This window comes from Pelmatolapia mariae, linkage group LG4, assembly GCF_036321145.2.
Source record: "Pelmatolapia mariae isolate MD_Pm_ZW linkage group LG4, Pm_UMD_F_2, whole genome shotgun sequence".
Classification (NCBI taxonomy): domain Eukaryota; kingdom Metazoa; phylum Chordata; class Actinopteri; order Cichliformes; family Cichlidae; genus Pelmatolapia; species Pelmatolapia mariae.
The window spans coordinates 21,717,832-21,735,562 of record NC_086230.1 but is presented as its reverse complement, the minus strand read 5'-3'; the positions used below and the strand labels follow the sequence as shown (position 1 = coordinate 21,735,562).

Sequence of the window (17,731 nt, the reverse complement as noted above, 5' to 3'; positions counted from 1 at the left end):
TTGAGTAGAATTGACTGTTATTATTCCAAACAGCATTATCTTTATTAATGCCACAGGTCTCAGGACTGTGCACTCCCTAGGAGTCGGGTCTGGACAGAGCTGCAAGCAATCTCCCTAGATAAAAGCTCAGTAGAGAGCTGTATGCAAGCCAGACAGCCGGACGGGCCTTTACCCTCCCTCCTCATTCTCTGAGAGAAGTGTAGGCCCTACAAAGACTGAGATTTGACTTTAATCTTAGCTCTTTCATAAGGCATCTCAGCTGAGGGCAGGGCTCTAGAAGCCTATCAGAGTCACTTTGTCATAGCCACGAATCAGAACAAACAAGTGTAATATTAGTAAAGAAAAATAAAAAACTTTCTATAATAATTCACAGAAAGTAAAATATACATGATCAAAAAGTTTTGAGAACTTGGAAGTAGGGCTGCCACGATTAGTCGACTAGTCACGATTACGTCGACTATCAAAATCGTCGATGACTGATTTAATAGTCGACGCGTCGTTTGAAGCTTTGTAAGACCACAAAAGCCGCAGGAATAAGTAGTAGGATTTAAGAGTGTAATAACGGACTGAAACAGAAGATAGCAGCACTGCATGTACAAGGATGCCAGCTGCCGTTAAACCCCGAAGAAGAAGTAGCTCTATCCCAGAATTCATAGCGCAGCCCAGCTCAGTTTCCAACAATGGCGGCAGCTAGTTAGTTTTAATATTACTCTTATTATTCTTTCTGGGTCACAAAATAAACGTTTAACATATTTTCAGGCGAGAATGTAGCTGTGTAAACCTCAAATATCTGCTCAGTTTATCAAGACACCACATATTTTCAAAAGCGCTCCGACGTTTTCGGAGACGTCTGTTACCCACTAGCTCGATAGCTAGCCGGGGGCAAGGCTCACTAGAGCCCGTGAGAACACCGGACTCCCGGCAAATCGTTTTCAAACCCACCGCCGTCTTTCGCTACTCAGGTTAAAAGTGATATATAAGTCACTTAGATAACTTAAAAATGTTATTGTTTGGCTTTTTTTAGTATTTTATTTGTTCCTGAGTAAATCGGTTTGGCTGAGATTAAAGTTATAGTTTTTACACAGCTGAATAAACGTCAAGCAGACAACTGATTATCAGAAGTGTGAGATGCTGGAGAATATACTCCGGTGTCCTGTTACATTTTAGATAGCAAGGAGCAGACGGCTGAGTTTATTAAACTTCACCTAAACAATCTGCAAATTTCATTAAAATTTAATAAACTATCTTGTCTTTATTTTTAGTTAGCACATACCTGAAACACTTAAAGCTGTAAGCTAATGATAGTTATATAAGAGCAGATGCACGCTGGTGCAATAAGCTGTACATTTTACGTCCAATGGATGCATGACCTGATTAGTCGACTAATCGCAAAAATAATCGGTGACTAGTCGACTATCAAAATAATCGTTTGTGGCAGCCCTACTTGGAAGGCTGAAATCACAATATACAGATACAGACCACCGTTACCCAGTTTATTACTGGCTAATGTGCAGTCTCTGGAGAACAAGCTGTGCGAGCTTCGGGCACGGATCTCATTCCAGCGAGAGATGCGGGACTGCTGCGTGATCTGCCTCACAGAAACCTGGCTATCGGACAAGGTACCGGACTCCGCAATACAACTACCGGGGTTCTCTGTGCACCGCGCGGACAGGTCACAGGAGCTTACTGGGAAAAGCAGAGGCGGTGGTGTATGTTTCATGATCAACAACAGCTGGTGTGATTATGCGAACGTGCACCCGGTCAAATCTTTCTGCTCACCGGACCTGGAGTACCTGATGATTAAGTGCCGGCCATTCTGGCTACCGAGGGAATTCACAGCAGTGATTATTACGGCGGTTTACATTCCCCCACAAGCCGACACTGACCGAGCACTCAGGGAACTGTACAGCGCGATCAGCAGTGAGGAAACCGCACACCCAGAGGCGGCGTTTATCACGACCGGGGACTTTAATAAGGGTAACCTGAAGAAAGTCTCACAAAAACTACACCAACACATCCATTTCAGCACTCGTGGAGACCGGCTTCTTGACCACTGCTACACCTCTTTCCGGGATGCATACAAAGCCCTCCCCCGCGCCCCATTCGGCCAATCAGATCACCGCTCCATCCTGCTCCTGCCCGCCTACAGGCAGAAGCTGAAACAGGAAGCTCCAACCCTGAGGGCGGTGCACCGTTGGTCGGACCAATCGGAGTCTACGCTGCGGGACTGTTTTGATCACGCGGACTGGGAAATGTTTCACGTGGCTGCTAAAGACATTGATGAGTACACAGACTCAGTCTGCGGATTTATCAGAAAATGCGTGGAAGATGTCGTCCCATCCAGAACAGTTAAATCCTTCCCAAATCAAAAACCCTGGATTAACGGAGATGTTCGCACGGCGCTGGCGGCACGGAGCACCGCTTTTGCCTCCGCGAACACATCGGACTACAAACACGCACATTACCAACTCCGGAAGACGATCAAAGCAGCCAAACGTGAGTACAGGGACAAGGTGGAGCAACATTTTGACAACCCTCGGAGTATGTGGCAGGGACTAAACACGATCACAGACTTTAGAGGGAAAACCAGCACACCGCAGACCACGGCCTCTCTGTGTGAGGATCTAAACGTATTCTACGATAGATTCGACACAGCGAACACCACGAGACCGGACAGTGTGCGCACCGCGGATGACGTCAGTGCGCACACTGTGTCTGAGGAGGATGTGCGGAAGTGCTTCAGGAGGGTGAACGCACGCAAAGCTACTGGTCCGGACGGGATTCCCGGCCGCGTCCTCAAGTCATGCGCGGCTCAGCTGGCTGGAGTGTTTACACACATCTTCAACCTTTCCCTCTCTCTGTCTGTAGTCCCAGCCTGCTTCAAAATGGCCACCATCGTCCCTGTACCCAAATCCTCCTCATTGAACGACTGGCGACCCGTAGCCCTGACCCCCATCGTGAGCAAATGCTTCGAGAAGCTGGTCAGGGACTTCATCTGCTCTGCACTACCCGACTCACTGGACCCTCTACAGTTCGCATACCGCCACAACAGGTCCACTGATGATGCCATAGCCCTGACACTCCATGCTGCCCTGTCACACCTGGAGAAGAGAGACACGTATGTGAGAATGCTGTTTGTAGATTACAGCTCAGCATTCAACACCATCGTTCCCTCGAAGCTGGACAGGAAACTGCAGGATCTAGGACTGAGCAGCTCCCTCGGCAGCTGGATCCTTAACTTCCTGTCTGACAGACGCCAAGTGGTCAGACTGGGCAGCACCACCTCATCCCCCATCACACTGAACACTGGTGCTCCACAGGGGTGTGTACTGAGCCCTCTCCTGTACTCACTCTACACCTACGACTGCACGGCCACTAGAAACTCCAACATCATTGTGAAGTTTGCGGACGACACTACAGTGGTGGGTCTTATTACCAACGGTGATGAGACGGCCTACAGGGAGGAGGTCAGCGCCCTGACCCACTGGTGTCAAGACAACCATCTCACCCTCAACGTGGCAAAGACAAAGGAGTTGATAGTGGACTTCCGGAGGTGCAGAGGAGTACACACCCCCATCACCATCAACGGCGCCGCTGTGGAGAGAGTGAGCAGCTTCCGCTTCCTTGGTGTACATCTGGCTGAGGATCTTACGTGGTCAGTACACATAAACAAAACAGTGAAGAAGGCGCAGCAGCGCCTCTTCTTTCTCAGGAGACTGAAAAGATTCGGCATGAGCCCCCGCATCCTCAGGACCTTCTATCGCTGTGCCATTGAGAGCATCCTCACTGGATGCATCACCACCTGGTACGGCAACAGCACCGCTCACAACCGCAAAGCTCTCCAGAGAGTAGTGCGGTGTGCTGAACGGATAATTGGAGGTGAGCTTCCCTCCCTCCAAGACATCTACAGGAAGCGGTGCCTGAGGAAAGCGGGGAGGATCATCAAGGACTCCAGTCACCCCAGCCATAAACTGTTCAGACTACTACCATCAGGAAGGAGGTTCTGCAGCATCCGGTCCCGTACCAGCAGACTGAGAGACAGCTTTTTCCATCAGGCCATCAGACTGCTGAACACTTCATAGACACCTCACCCTCACTACTGGAACTTCAACATTATGCACTCCATACTGTATATAAATACCACTGTTTTGCACATACCAACCTCTGTATATTTTATATATCTTATTTTATTGTTTACTTTATTTCATTTGTAAAACATGTATATACATACTATATACACACTCAAACACACACACGTAGAAAAACATATTTAGTATACACATTCAGTAATGTATATACCTTTACATATTGTACATATATTTATTACTTTTTAGATTAGCCATTTTTATATTTTGCTTGTTTTACATTATTGTATTTTGCACAACTCTGTTGCTTGTGAAGCTCGCACACAAGAATTTCACTCACATGTACTGTACCAGTGTACCTGCACATGTGATGTGACAATAAAAGTGATTTGATTTGATTTGATACACAGTTTATCATGTTGCCCTCCATTACTACTGTGGCTCTACAGTTGGTGGCTCATATGTGCTCAGAAGTGAGGCCATTTTCCAAAGGCAGCCATGCATGATGAGTTATTTTAGAGGTGGTGTGGAGAGCTGACGTGTGGCCAGGTCAGGGCAGGGCAGGGGCTGGGGTCTCGGTTTAGTGCCTAAAGCTGCTTGCTCCAGTGAGGAACACAGCATCAGCTCCCGGCCAAACCCTGGACACTGATTTATGGGACATGCGGATTACCATCAAATCAGCCATAAGGACCACCCAGATAGTGGCACAGGACAACAGCCACACAGACTCACAAAAGGCACACAGCTATTCGAATATACTTGCAGGCTAATAGTGACTAATATGGACATTGCTCAACAGACATCCACAAAACACCGAACCATTACTCAATGACACTTTAAATGCAAACACATATGCTGTTTAAGATGCAGTAAATATTGTAGATTAAGACTTTCTGGGACTAAATGAAAAGCTGCACATGCCATGGGTAATGGCTGGTTAACCACTCAAGTGCAGTGGGAGAAATGAGTTTGCTGAGCCTTCCTCACAACCACAAAGCGAGAGAGCCAGCTTCTCTCAGAGTTCATCTGCATCTACGGGATGTGCCTGGAGGATAATGGCTGATGTTCACACTGACATTCATTTTCTTAACGGCGATGTGGACTCCTCTCACTCATATGGCATCCTTAATACTTTTCCACCAATCACACAATCCAACAACATGTCCTGAACCAAAGAGGAAAAAAACACAAAAAAAGTACATATTTCTCACTTGAAAGGGCACAACGCAACTCAGCCATAAGGGACCAGTTGGATGAGCTAAACAATATGTGTCATGACAAATCGGACATGGTACATTCCCTAGGCAAACACTGATCTCATACGGGGAGACTGTTAGGCAAACATTCACCTGCCCTAAGCTAATAACATGTGTGGGGGCAAACACACACTTAAGCTTATCAATACGCTGAGACAATGATGGGAATTAGATTGCACAATGACTAAATGAAAATAGCATCAGAATTTTCTTTTAATGGACTATCTCAGTGATAGTCACATGTAACATTTTTAATGACAAACTCACCGTATCATGAAAGAATGCAAGATTTGTATCAACAGATCAAAGTTAAATGGTGTTAACTTAGGCCATCACAATGCCTTTGGTAAGAGGACATGCACAGTGTATTGTGCAAGAAAAAAATATCTGCATGCTTTGTGTGTCAGGAAATCCTACTAAACAAATGGCACTTATTTGTCTCTAAGGCCTTTCTAACCTAGTTGAGTCAAGCTCCAGAGACAGCACCACGCTACACAGTGGGCACCCTTGACACTTCCTGACCATGTGACTCTCTCCAGCTGCCTTTTGATTGGTTGCTCTGAGACCAAGGGATTGAAGAGAAGAGGAAGCGGTAGTGGCAAAGGGTGGCGGGTAACTGCCTGGCAGCAGACACATGAGAAAAAAAAAAAAGAAATTCCTGCCCCATTGCCATGGAGATGAGTCAACAGCAGGTCGAGGGAGAGCAGAGAGGGCTGGGGGGCTGCGGGGCACTGGCTGACCTGCTGTAGTTAACAATTCATCCCCGTATCCGGCTCGCAAATGATTGGGCAAACATGGAGTGCCCTGGAGGCAAAAGGGCCCCAAGGGGCTGAGAGAGGGGCATTACCCTGGGGTGACACACTGACAGGCAGACAGAGGGTGGACCAGCTGAAAGAGGGAGTAAGGGATAGAGGCTACCAGTGTGGGGTGGGGGGGTGAAGAGGCCTAATTGGAAGTGGGATAGTGGCGAGGCACACCGAGTACTGGGGGATACAGTACAGTCACAAATGGTACTGATGGTTGTGCCCCTTTAAAGTAGCGTAATTAAACGACTTGTGTTAAGATGCCATTTTGAGGATGAGAACAATCTTTTAAGTACACCACAACAAACATCGCCCTGGAAATTCGGTTTCTATTCGTCATTCTAAGCTAAATGGTTAACAGCACTTGGCTACTTTTACTGTTGTGCCAACAGTAAAAGCAGGAGTTACGTCAGTTTTATAAGCCTAAACCACAGTAACACCATAAGTCTTTGGCATGTATCCTCTTTGCTACAGAAGATTTTGCCACAAATGCGGCAAATAAAACACTCCTGCACACTTTAAGTTCACGGAAGGTTGATTTGCAATGGTTTAGAGGAGAAGACTCTAAAACTAAAACATCCCAAGCTCATCAAAAAAGTCTGCAGTGATTTTGGAAACATAAACTCACCAGAAGATCGCTAGGATGCAATTAAAGGTTGAACTCTTATCTCGAGAATTTGGATTCCTTCACTGTAAAGACAAATCAGAAGAGGAAATATGTCAGTTCACACCCTGATAATATGCGGTATTGCTTACACTTCGCTCTCCTTAACAGTGACAGAGTATCTATTACTCAACAGTGAAAATGGCGAGGGCCAGGTTTCAAACATGACCCACTCTGCAGTGGCGCAGACTCACATCCATAATGGAGAAAAAAATAACAGATGAGCGATGGGTGGATCTCATCAATGTCACATCATACAGACAAACCACAAGACTTCAATGCTGCACCTATTTTGGGCTAGACTTTACGTAGTGTTGGGTTCTGTCTCACTCAGCAGAAGTTCTCATATGTAACTTTATGCACTGTCACAACTTGGTCTGTTCCCCAGAATGGCAAACCAAATTTCATTATCCAATTGGCCGTCTTTGACTTTGAAGGATTGAAATGCCACTATTACAACAGGCCTTTCACTGGGCAGTGGTGTATAGAGGGTGTGTTAACAGAGCAGACCTTTTACTGGTCCTGCACTTCTACTAACGTCAGAGCACAGTGTTTTCAAAAACACAGCTGAAGCATGCCCTTCCTTTAGAATCCTCTCAGTAATAACGCAGCCAACAAATCTTATAAATGAAAAACAGAGCAACACTTACTGTGTCTGTGAGAAGAAAAAAAAGAGAGAATAGAATGGAAGGAAAACAAGAGGAAAAAGTGTAATTATGATAAACATAGCAGATGTTAAGAGTCACTTCTCGAAAGGTGTGTCATTCAGGGAGTTTGGGACAAACTTTTGGCTGCGGCTGAGCTCTAAATTTAGCATATTTGCTAAAATAAAAAGTGAGTTCAGTCGCTGGCACTGAGAGTTTGTCCTGCCCATTCATGACCTCAGTGGTGCAGCCGGCGTCACTCGTGACGAAACACAAACCATATAAAACAACAAAAAAAGACCTCCTCAAATACTCAGGACATAAGGAAACAGGCACACTTTAGTGTTTCCTGTAAATTATCCTGTTAAATAAGGCAAAATATAGCTTCCTGCTTTCTATATTTAGAACAAAGTAAAAGTACAAATGTGCCTTTTACATAACTTAACAGACATAACAAATTTACATAACATAACAGAAAAAGATATAAAAAAAGAGAATCGTCTGTGTTCAGTTTCTGTGCATATTTGTTTTGTGTATATAACGTGAATAGGAGATTGAGGATACATGAGTTTGCTGTATACATTCTGGAGATGAGCCTGTGTGTGTGTCAGAGCTGCAGAGGATGCCCTCGGGGATAAGATGAGGAGTAAATGAAGCAGAAGTCCCATCTAAGCTCAAAAGCATGTGTGTATCAAGGCTGTAACTAAAACACAAGCATAAACACAAGCGATGTTAGGGATTACACCCTGCAATACCACCGCAGGAAATCACTGACAGCGCAGGTGTAACCATCATCGCGGACGCATTCTTCCCCGTCTCCACTCTGCCAGTGGAGGCCTGATTGGCAGCTCATCCTCCACATTGGCTGCGTGAAGCCTGTGTAAACATCTTGTGGGCATTTGTGTGTGGGACATACAGGTGAGGAGAACACACACAAAGAAGGATTACCGTGGCCTAACATCGTGTCAAAGATGCCTTGCAGCACAATACCACACAGTCTCTCGAAGACTTATTATTTCCCCCGAAATCCTTTCCTTCCTTTGCCTTTAGAGTCGAGTCCGATCTGAAACATACAATACGTAAAATATCCACTAAATGTGGGTTGTTGTATCTATTACAATGTTCTTTACACTGGTCGGATAAGTTTAAGACTTCACGTTTAGAAAGCAGGAGGAGCAGAATTTAGCGTGAGGTGCAGGAAAGGAAAAAAGGGAGGAAAGCACATTTCCTCAGCAAACAGCACCCTCTAGAGTGACACAATTCATTCAGTCCTGCATCTCACTCCTGGTCTCTGCATGACGTGCAGAAAACGTTGCTCAAGCACGGGATTAATCAGCAACATTTGCTTTACTTAAAATGCAGATAATTCCGTTTAAAACGTCAGGCTTGTGGTTATTTCTTTGAGACACTAACTAAGCAGGTTGCCTTGTTCTCTGGATTATTTATGAGCCACATTATAGAGGCAAGAGTGAACCTTTCGTTTTCCCAATGCGAGCTGATAATGAGACAGGCCATTATTAAGATGTTTGCTTTAATCGTGTGCAGGGTTATTAGGTGCAGTTTACAGTACACAAGAGAGATTAAGTTAGGCCACGCATGATGGAAAGAGCTGAGGAGCCCCACGATAAGCCAGCTACCCCACAACTGTGAAGTGGGCTGAGAAATATGAGCGCACAGCAGGACATGAAACGCAGCAAGACAAACCATTTTCCCTCCTCTCTCTCTTTCTCCCTCTCTCTCGCCTTCTTTCTATCTCATTTTCTCTCTCCTTTTGCCCCAAATCATGTTACACAACTGCCAAGGAATGCCTGCTATATCAAAGAGAGACTTAAAACAAGCACAAAAGAAAAGAACAGTAAAGAGAGGATCGCAGAGGCAACTATGGAAGCAGTAGGTGTTTGATTCTTTTATGTTTGTAGAAAAGAAAAACATGGCAGGGAGCTTGGCATTAGTGTAACAGTGACACACAAGTCCGGACACATACACGCCTGACTGCTTAACACATGCTTGTATAAACTAAATCAGACTGAGACACACAGCACGGAGCACCAAGCAGGGAGCCCTACATGTTTCCTATATATTTTTTTTCCATGCCATTAATAAAAAAACACATTGGGCTGTTTCATTACATTTTGTTGGAATAAAGGGAGTGCTTAAAAATCCATCATTTTATGAGTGCTCAAACTTTCCCACAGAATTCCCACCATTTTCCGTGCGTTTGACCCAAACGCATTAAAGTAGCACTCAATTAGGCTGGCACACGGAGCCAAACCGGGGCGTTCGTTTGCTGCTTAATCATGACACACAGCAGCCACCAACAGAGATTGCGAGACCCGTTGTGCATGAATAGAAACAATTCCCTGCGTGAAGACAATGGGGAATCTAAAAACTGAATAAATAGTATGTTTTAATGTTTAGAGAGAATGTAAGGATTCAGCTAAAGTTAAGAATGAGTAGGACTGTCCTGAAAAATCAGGTGGGTCACACTAACATCCTTTAGCAAAAGGTAAAAAGCTGTATGTGTGTGTGTGTGTGACTGCATGTTTGTCTGTGTGTATGTCAAGTTAGCAGAAGGTCGGAGTGGTGAAGTATTAGAGCACTGTTTGCTCTCTTCCATTCTTCCATGTACTCTTGGGGATCAGTTTGTTTGAGAGTTTGAACAGTGACGTGTGAAAACCGTAAAAACAGGACATAGCGCCACACTATTTGCTCAAGAACACCCAGAGAATGGACTGCCATTACAAAACAAATCCCTCAGCCTGCATTCCTCCTGTCCATCAAACCCTACCTGTTGAACAACATTTGACATGGAGCGGAAAAGGTAGCTTGCAGAAGATCTATTTCAGGACTTCAATTTATTAAAAGTTTTTGACACTACAACTCACTCCTCCACGTACATGTCAATGCACACATCCGCAAAGTGTAATAGGAACACAGTATCTGTTCTGGACATTATTTCAAATGAATGAAACTTGCTGTACTTCTTCTATAACATTTAACCCCTGTGTGGACCTGTTTTCCACAAAGAGGATAAATTGAATGTCACTGAAATTTGATATGTCAGTGGCTATTTTGTAATGTTGAATTTTTATCTCTTCTGTCTGCTATGTTAAACATCTTATCAGTGTTTTCAGCAGACGTGCCCAAAGTGCTATTACTGCTATTAGTATTTTTATTATGCGACTTCAAATGGGGATGATTACTCAACTCCATTATGCAATTTTGATTCTTAACAAAACTACAGATGACTGTGCCGAACACTGTTACTGTAACAGAGTGCATATTACTCATCTCTTCATTGGTTGCCACTAATTTTAGAGGATGCTGAAATTCTTCTGGTATCTTTATGTCACATGAAATCAGCTGATTTGTCTAAAAAGCTGTTAAATAAATTTTAGCATTTTCTTCGTGTATTTGTTTGCTTGCTTTTGTTTTTTCTTTTTTATTGAGAAACAATGCCTAACAAATGTGTGACATGTCAAAAACTTTACATAACTTTTTGGTTGATGGAATTAACCAGCTGGAACAGAATAAGTGGAAAGAGGCAGAACTAGATTCCAGTCCCTTCCCCTTTCTTTCCTGCCATCACCCTCATATTAGAGGAGCCACTGGGAGAACTGGATGTGATTTGTATGTGTGTTTTTGAAGAGGGGTGCTCATAAACAGCCATGAAAGGGGCCCCTCTATTCAGCCGGCCAGGCGAGATGCGCTTCACTGGGTCAGCCTTTTGTTTTCCCCTGGTTCACAAAACCTTAAGCATGGAAAAAAAGGGGGTTGATTCTCTTGATGTGTGCAGGCCCAAATGATGCCATTAGATTGGTGCCCGTTTTGGGTGAAAAAGGCTTCAGTAGCGCTTGAAGTGATTTAAAAGATGCAGGAGAGAGCGGCCCACAAATCCTGTTTGATAATAACGCCGGAGGAGAATAGGGAGGCAAAATGCCAAGCTAGTGATCATTCTATAGTATGCAAAATTGCTCTCAACCCTATGAGTGCCATGGATGTTAAAACAAAAGATGAGGAACATTCCTTTATCACGTGGTAAGGGTCAATGTGCTGTGGTGGTGTGTGGGGTCAGGAAGTTCAGCAAACTTCCCACGCTGCCTTTCACCACAAGACCATGGTTAAAGCCTGTGACACTTCATTATAGGCAGGGGAAATTTGTTTCCCAAAGGGGCAGTGCCTCAGTGCCCATACAAGGATGAGCCATAAGGAAAAAGAAGAAACAAAAAGCAACAATTAAAAAACAAAAAACAACCATACTAAATTTCCTCATTCACGTGGCAGGACTAACACATCAATTACACAAAAGAACGTCTGGGAAAACATTCCTACACTGTCCATCACATGGAGTCTAGAGAAAATATCAAGGTACTGTATTTTAGTGTCACAAGAAAAAATAACAATAATCTATTGAACATGTGTTTCTGTAATGCGACAAAGATGAAATTTTCTTGAACATCTAAAATTATTCCTGCTATTATTCCGGTTAAGTCGATGGTAAAACAGTGGCGCTGTCGATCATGTCACCACAGTCCTGTCTGTCAACAGCAATCAAATAAGTATGAGAACCTGACAGTGTCAACAACGTGGTAGTGCCAAACAAAACCACTTGTTGTGAGCAAAAGAGCTCCTGATCGAGTCCGGTTCCACTACACTCGTCTCAGCCTCATTTCCAGTCATATTACAACTTATTCCTTTGACATCTCAGATCAGGAAGAAGCTTTTGTGGTTACTTTTTTCTTTCACAATTTATGTGCTAATTTTGGAAGTTACCTACATTACTCTCAGATGGTCTCTGTCTTTTTTAATATTATTATTTATATCTACTGCCAAAATCACACTGTTGTTGCAGCATGATAAACTCTTTCATTATATTTTCTGTAGGAGAAAAACATGTATAAATTTTATTAGGGGAGACTTTTGACATGGATAAACATATTCTGAAGTGAAAATTTCACTCAAATGTGCTTCAGGTTGTTGGGGTTTCCCCCCACTTGGCATGATTATCAGGTGTCTGTCCTGCTGAGCAATATTACCTAGACTGAGGAATGGCCCAAATACCTCTCTTATCAGTGCACATTAGAAACACAGTTTAAAAAGTTTGAGATAAAGTTACTGCTGTAGATAACAGTCACTTCTTGGATGTATAGACAGTGTATCCACATGAAGATACTGTTTCCTACATGATATCTATCAGCTTATTCTCAAGGTTTGTGCTTCACTGAGGAGGATACAGAAGTTCAGTCCTATCAGTTCTACCATAAGTAATTATCTTATTACCTTTAGTTTTAGGAATAGATCTGGTGGCATGGCACCACTGTGGCTGTTTCTCAAAAGCTTGAGAGCATTATGTTTCCCACACTTGTTTATGAAAATGATATGGAGATATTTTTTTCTTTCCAGGAATGCAACCACAGCTGTCAGATTAAATATCTGTAGTCCATATTGATGGGGGGAAAGCAGTGTTTACATTTATACTCTGAATTGTTCTTAAAATGAATCTAGTCTCTAGCTCATTTGAAAAAACAAAACAAAACAAGAAGTTAATTTATTTCAGAATTTTATTATCAAAGGTGAATTTGAATATATTCTATATTTCAAGTGTTTTGTGTATTATTTTTGGATGATTATAGCTTATAGCTCACAGAAATCTGAAATTGTGTGTCTCAAATTCTTAGAATATTCCATTTCAAGTTTGAGGAAATTACTATTCCAAGTATAAACACTGTATCTCTTGGTCTAGTTCAGAACACCCAACTACAGTCATGGTTGCTGACTTGACAGTTGTCTAGATCACGACCAAAAACAATCTCCACAAGAAGGGTAAGCATAGGTCAACGTTGCATGACTACAAACTTAAATCAGTTTAACTTACAATTCTCTTAACAAGTTGGGGGAGTTTCTTAAGAAATGGAGCTTGGTGTCAGTGCATCAAGAGCCACCATGCACAGATATTTTATGTTGCTCACTGGTCCAAAGTCCTCTTCTCATGTGAAATTATATTTTGCATTTTATTTGGAAACTAAGATCCTAGTTTCTGAAGAAAGTGTGGAAAGAAACAGATACAAAGGTCATCTGTTGGTTGCTGGTTTACCCTGTTTTAACAAGTCCAAAATCAACGTAGATGTATGCCAGAGGATTTTAAAGCACTTCATGCTTCCATCTGCTAGCAAGCTTTATGGAGATGCCAATTTCCTTTAAAAGCAGCACTCTAACATCTGCCCACAGAACCAAAACTACAACCAAATGGTTTGTTGACTATATTATTACTGTGTTTGGCTGACTACACAACGTGCTTGACCTGAACCCCATAGAGAATGTATGTAGTATTGTCGAGAGCAAAATGAGAAACACTTAATCCAAAACTTACAGAAGCCCGCTATCAAAGCAACCTGGGTTTCAATAACATCTCAGTAGAGCCATAAGCTGACGGCCTCTATGCAACACTGCATTGATGCTGCTAAAATTTAAATCTATTAAACAGTTGTGAGAAATTTTGCAGAAATTCAAATGTTGACAATTTATTTATGGCCAAAGATGTCTTGTTTTTGTGCCTGCTTGAATCGCATTCATTTCAGGATTTTCTGACATATTAACATCAGCACGATGGAAAACTGGACAAATGCACATACAACCCCAAAACACAATGCCTCCAGTGTAACGGAGTCCTTTTTGTTGTTTACTCTAAATGCAAAAATTCTCATGACACCTCTACATTTACAGTCCCTGCCCTTGATAATGCAAAACAACACAGGTTCTCATTGTCTTAATGTTTCTTTGCAAAACCAAGTAGCCAATTCCCACCTAAGCCCATGGTGTCAGTGGAAGTGTTTTCCAGGACGGTTATGGATCCTGTGGCCTCCTGGCGATAAGACTGAGAGAAAGTCAGAAGGAGACCCTCAGCAAACTCAATGTTAGCTAACAATAATGCCTTAGTTCCAGATATCAGGCCATCTCACCACAGACCACATGTGGGATAGCCGGACACAGGTAATCAGGACTGTCAGAATAGAACCAGTTCCTCTTGCAAAAACTATAAACCACCAGCTACACCCTACTAAACTATTTCTACTGTATACATAAGATAGAACGTTGTAAAAAGAAAAAAAAGGAAAGAAGGAAAGAAAAAGAAAGAAAACACATTATATGATTATCATTTTAAAGTGGTGACAGCTCAATTCCTATTTCCTAGAAATCTTTAAACAGGCTAACTTTGAGCCACAGTCAGTAATATAAAGCAAACATTTCCCTCTTCTCCTCTCAAGTGACACTCCTTTTACAAGTTTTGCTACAGACTCTCTGTCGAACCGGTTGGTGGTGAAATATCTGTCCATTGTGAAGCCTGTTGTCATAGATACACCCAGGTGTAGCTCGTGGGCCAAAGCTGAAGAATCAGAAAGCCAAGGCACTCGCTAATCCTTCGCCATACCACAGTGTGTCAATAATCAGGAATGCACTGCTTAAACTGAAGCATTGTTCCTCTGCCAACAAAATCACAAATATAAGCACTGATACTGCCTTTGGGCACTGCCGTCTTTGGGACGGGAGAAGAGATGGATTGAAGAGAAACAATGAGAAGTCAATGATGGCAAAAGGAAGCTTTGATATCTTTCCAGAGAGCTTAATACTGTCTACAGCATAAAACTTTCTACTGCGGTATGTGGGGGCATGTGTACAGTTGTGAATGACAAAGCAATAGCTTCTTTATACAGTAGGACAAAGTCGGAGCTGCAGAGAAGACCAGCTGCCGTCAACAGTTGGATTACTTTGAAGTAGCTCTGTGCCGTAAGACAGCAGGAAATATCCTCTTGATGTCTTTGAACCCATTAGACTCTGATTCATAATAGAAAGTTTAATGAAAAAATAATCTCACAAGCACTTATACACATGCACCTGACAAAGGGGGTCTGATCTTGGTGGACAAAAGCCCTCTGAGACAAACTAGTGATTCCCCGGAGTTTATCTGTCAGACTATTATTTTTATGACTTTACTCTTAAGGATGGAATGTGGAAAGCTGCCATTTTGAGGATGACTCGGGAGGTGTCTAAAATCATTTCTCACTCGTGTCATTATCTTTACGTCTCCCACTTTCAATAAACTAAATGGTAGCTGACACGTTGAAGAGTCATCTTGGCAAACACCACTAGGAACTAAACCGTCTTAAACCACAGACATGCAGACATGAGCAGTTCTGAGCCTATCCTATGTACGACAAGACAATAGCTCGCCTGTTGTCTCTGCTTATCCTCTTTCTTTTCTTCCTGTGTGTTTGCGAGCGCATATGTGTGTTTTCACATATTGCAACATCACAGAAGAAAGACGCGCAGAATGGGGCAAACGGATGCGGCCAAAGTGGTGAGACCATTGTGGAACGCCGTGGGGATGAAAAGGTCCTCCTGAGAGCTTTATTGTGTGATGGGACTTGCCGCAGCCAGTTCTGTTTCCCCGAGATGCAAGGCCTTGGTGCAAAGCCGCAACAATGAGCATCTTTGTCGAGCAGCGCTATTATCTTTATACATTACTGTAAATGACAGGAGAGTGTAGTACAGTGCATATTACATTTAATGAGCTCCAGGTATGTGTCTGTCATTTAAACAAAAGCTAATTTAAACATCTGCAGATCTTAGCTCAGTGTTTAAGAGGATGTACTGTGTTGATCAGAAAGCTTATACCAAAGAAAATGAGTGCATTACACAGTCCACGCAGTCTGTTCAGTTATCCGACTACCATTATTTCTAAAAGCACCTGTGCAGAAGATGCGTAATTAAAACTCTTCATCTTGGGTGACGTAATAGATTTGTAGATATGGTGCAAACCCCACGAGCACAAAAGCTGCAATGAGCTTCTTGTGCAATTCAGTGCTTCCTCCATCAATCTCTCTCATACTGACTATGATCCTATAAATACAAGTTTGTGTTTTTTTTAGACATAGTTTTGCCTTTGAATATTTGAAGACTTAATATATGGATTTATGTTGGTCACTCTTCATTTTGAAACCAAATAAACAACAAAAAACCCCTGTAGCTTTCACTCTTACCTGCACACACTATAGATTAGATACACGATTAACGCACATTTGGTGCACATGAAAACTATGCAAATATTCTCAACTGAACAAAACAAATACTTATATGTTTATATGCACACACTTGGCACTCTTTACTTGGTATAAATGCCTAAAAAATTTAAAACATGGATCAGCTTGTTAAGTCAACGGGTCAAAGACAATCAGACAGGAAGCACTTGACTCTCTCAGCTAAATTACACCTCAACCTGAACTTGACCTCTCAGTCACCTGATTTAAGCACCTGCATATCAGACAGAGCTGCTTGGTTGAGGATTATCTGACCCCAAACTGAAGAACTTGGCCCTCCTCACTTGGCAAGTGCTTACTCGTCCTGATGTCATGCATCTAATTGCTTGCACTGCGTGGGATATGAAGTCTGATATAAGGTACATTGTTGTGTGCACAGGCTTGTGTGTGTGTGTGTATGAGTTTGTCATCAAGCTAACACTTGCCTGCAGCAAGATACACATATACACTCATGTCTTCACCTGCCACAACCTATCATTACCACTGTCACGTAGCCACCTCCGCAGAAGGCCTCACAAGTCCTAACAACCACCGGCGCACACACCTGGAGGGCCAAACACTTAGTTCCCAGCCCTTTCCTTCATAAAAACAGCCTTTTAACACACACATACATAAACAGACATACACACACATACACACACACCTATTCATATCCTGCAGCCTCAGCTTCTGCCCTGCACCTCCCATTTGCTGTAAAATCTGTCTCACTTTTCTATCTCCCAAACCGCAAATGTTTTAGTACTATTTAATTTATTTCCTTCGTTATCATTTCCCCACAAGGTGAGTGAACCAGCACATAACCTGCAGAGCCCAGTTGGCAGCCACATCCAGGCTGCTCCTGTGACTAGACAAACAACAGGCCACAGTATGTACTCTAAAGCAAACAGTTTGGAGAAATGGAATCTGATAAGTTGAACAGTGCAACTCAACAGAAGAAATGAACTCTCTCATACAGTTTCAATAGCAAATTATGACTCCTTGAACCTGATATTTTAAATGCGATGTCTTCCTCGTGTAGATTTCTTCATCCATGATGGCCATTGTTATTTGAGAGTGTACACAGGTGAAAGAACATATAAACCCACTAAGTAAACGTGGATAACAATACACACAGTACACACAACTCAGCTCACCTGGTATCCGTATACCACCTTAAAAAAAGAAAAGAAAAAAAGGCAAATATC

At 42.8% G+C, this 17,731-nt stretch overlaps 1 long non-coding RNA gene across 1 annotated transcript in view; it reads right to left on the bottom strand.

Moving 5' to 3' along the window:
* Positions 1 to 17,731, bottom strand: part of LOC134625430 (uncharacterized) — a 52,358-nt gene that overhangs the window by 12,367 nt on the left and 22,260 nt on the right. Inside the window, exon 4 of the long non-coding RNA XR_010093727.1 lies at positions 6,773 to 6,834. This is a non-coding gene — a long non-coding RNA (uncharacterized LOC134625430). The remainder of the gene's footprint in view (positions 1 to 6,772; positions 6,835 to 17,731) is intronic.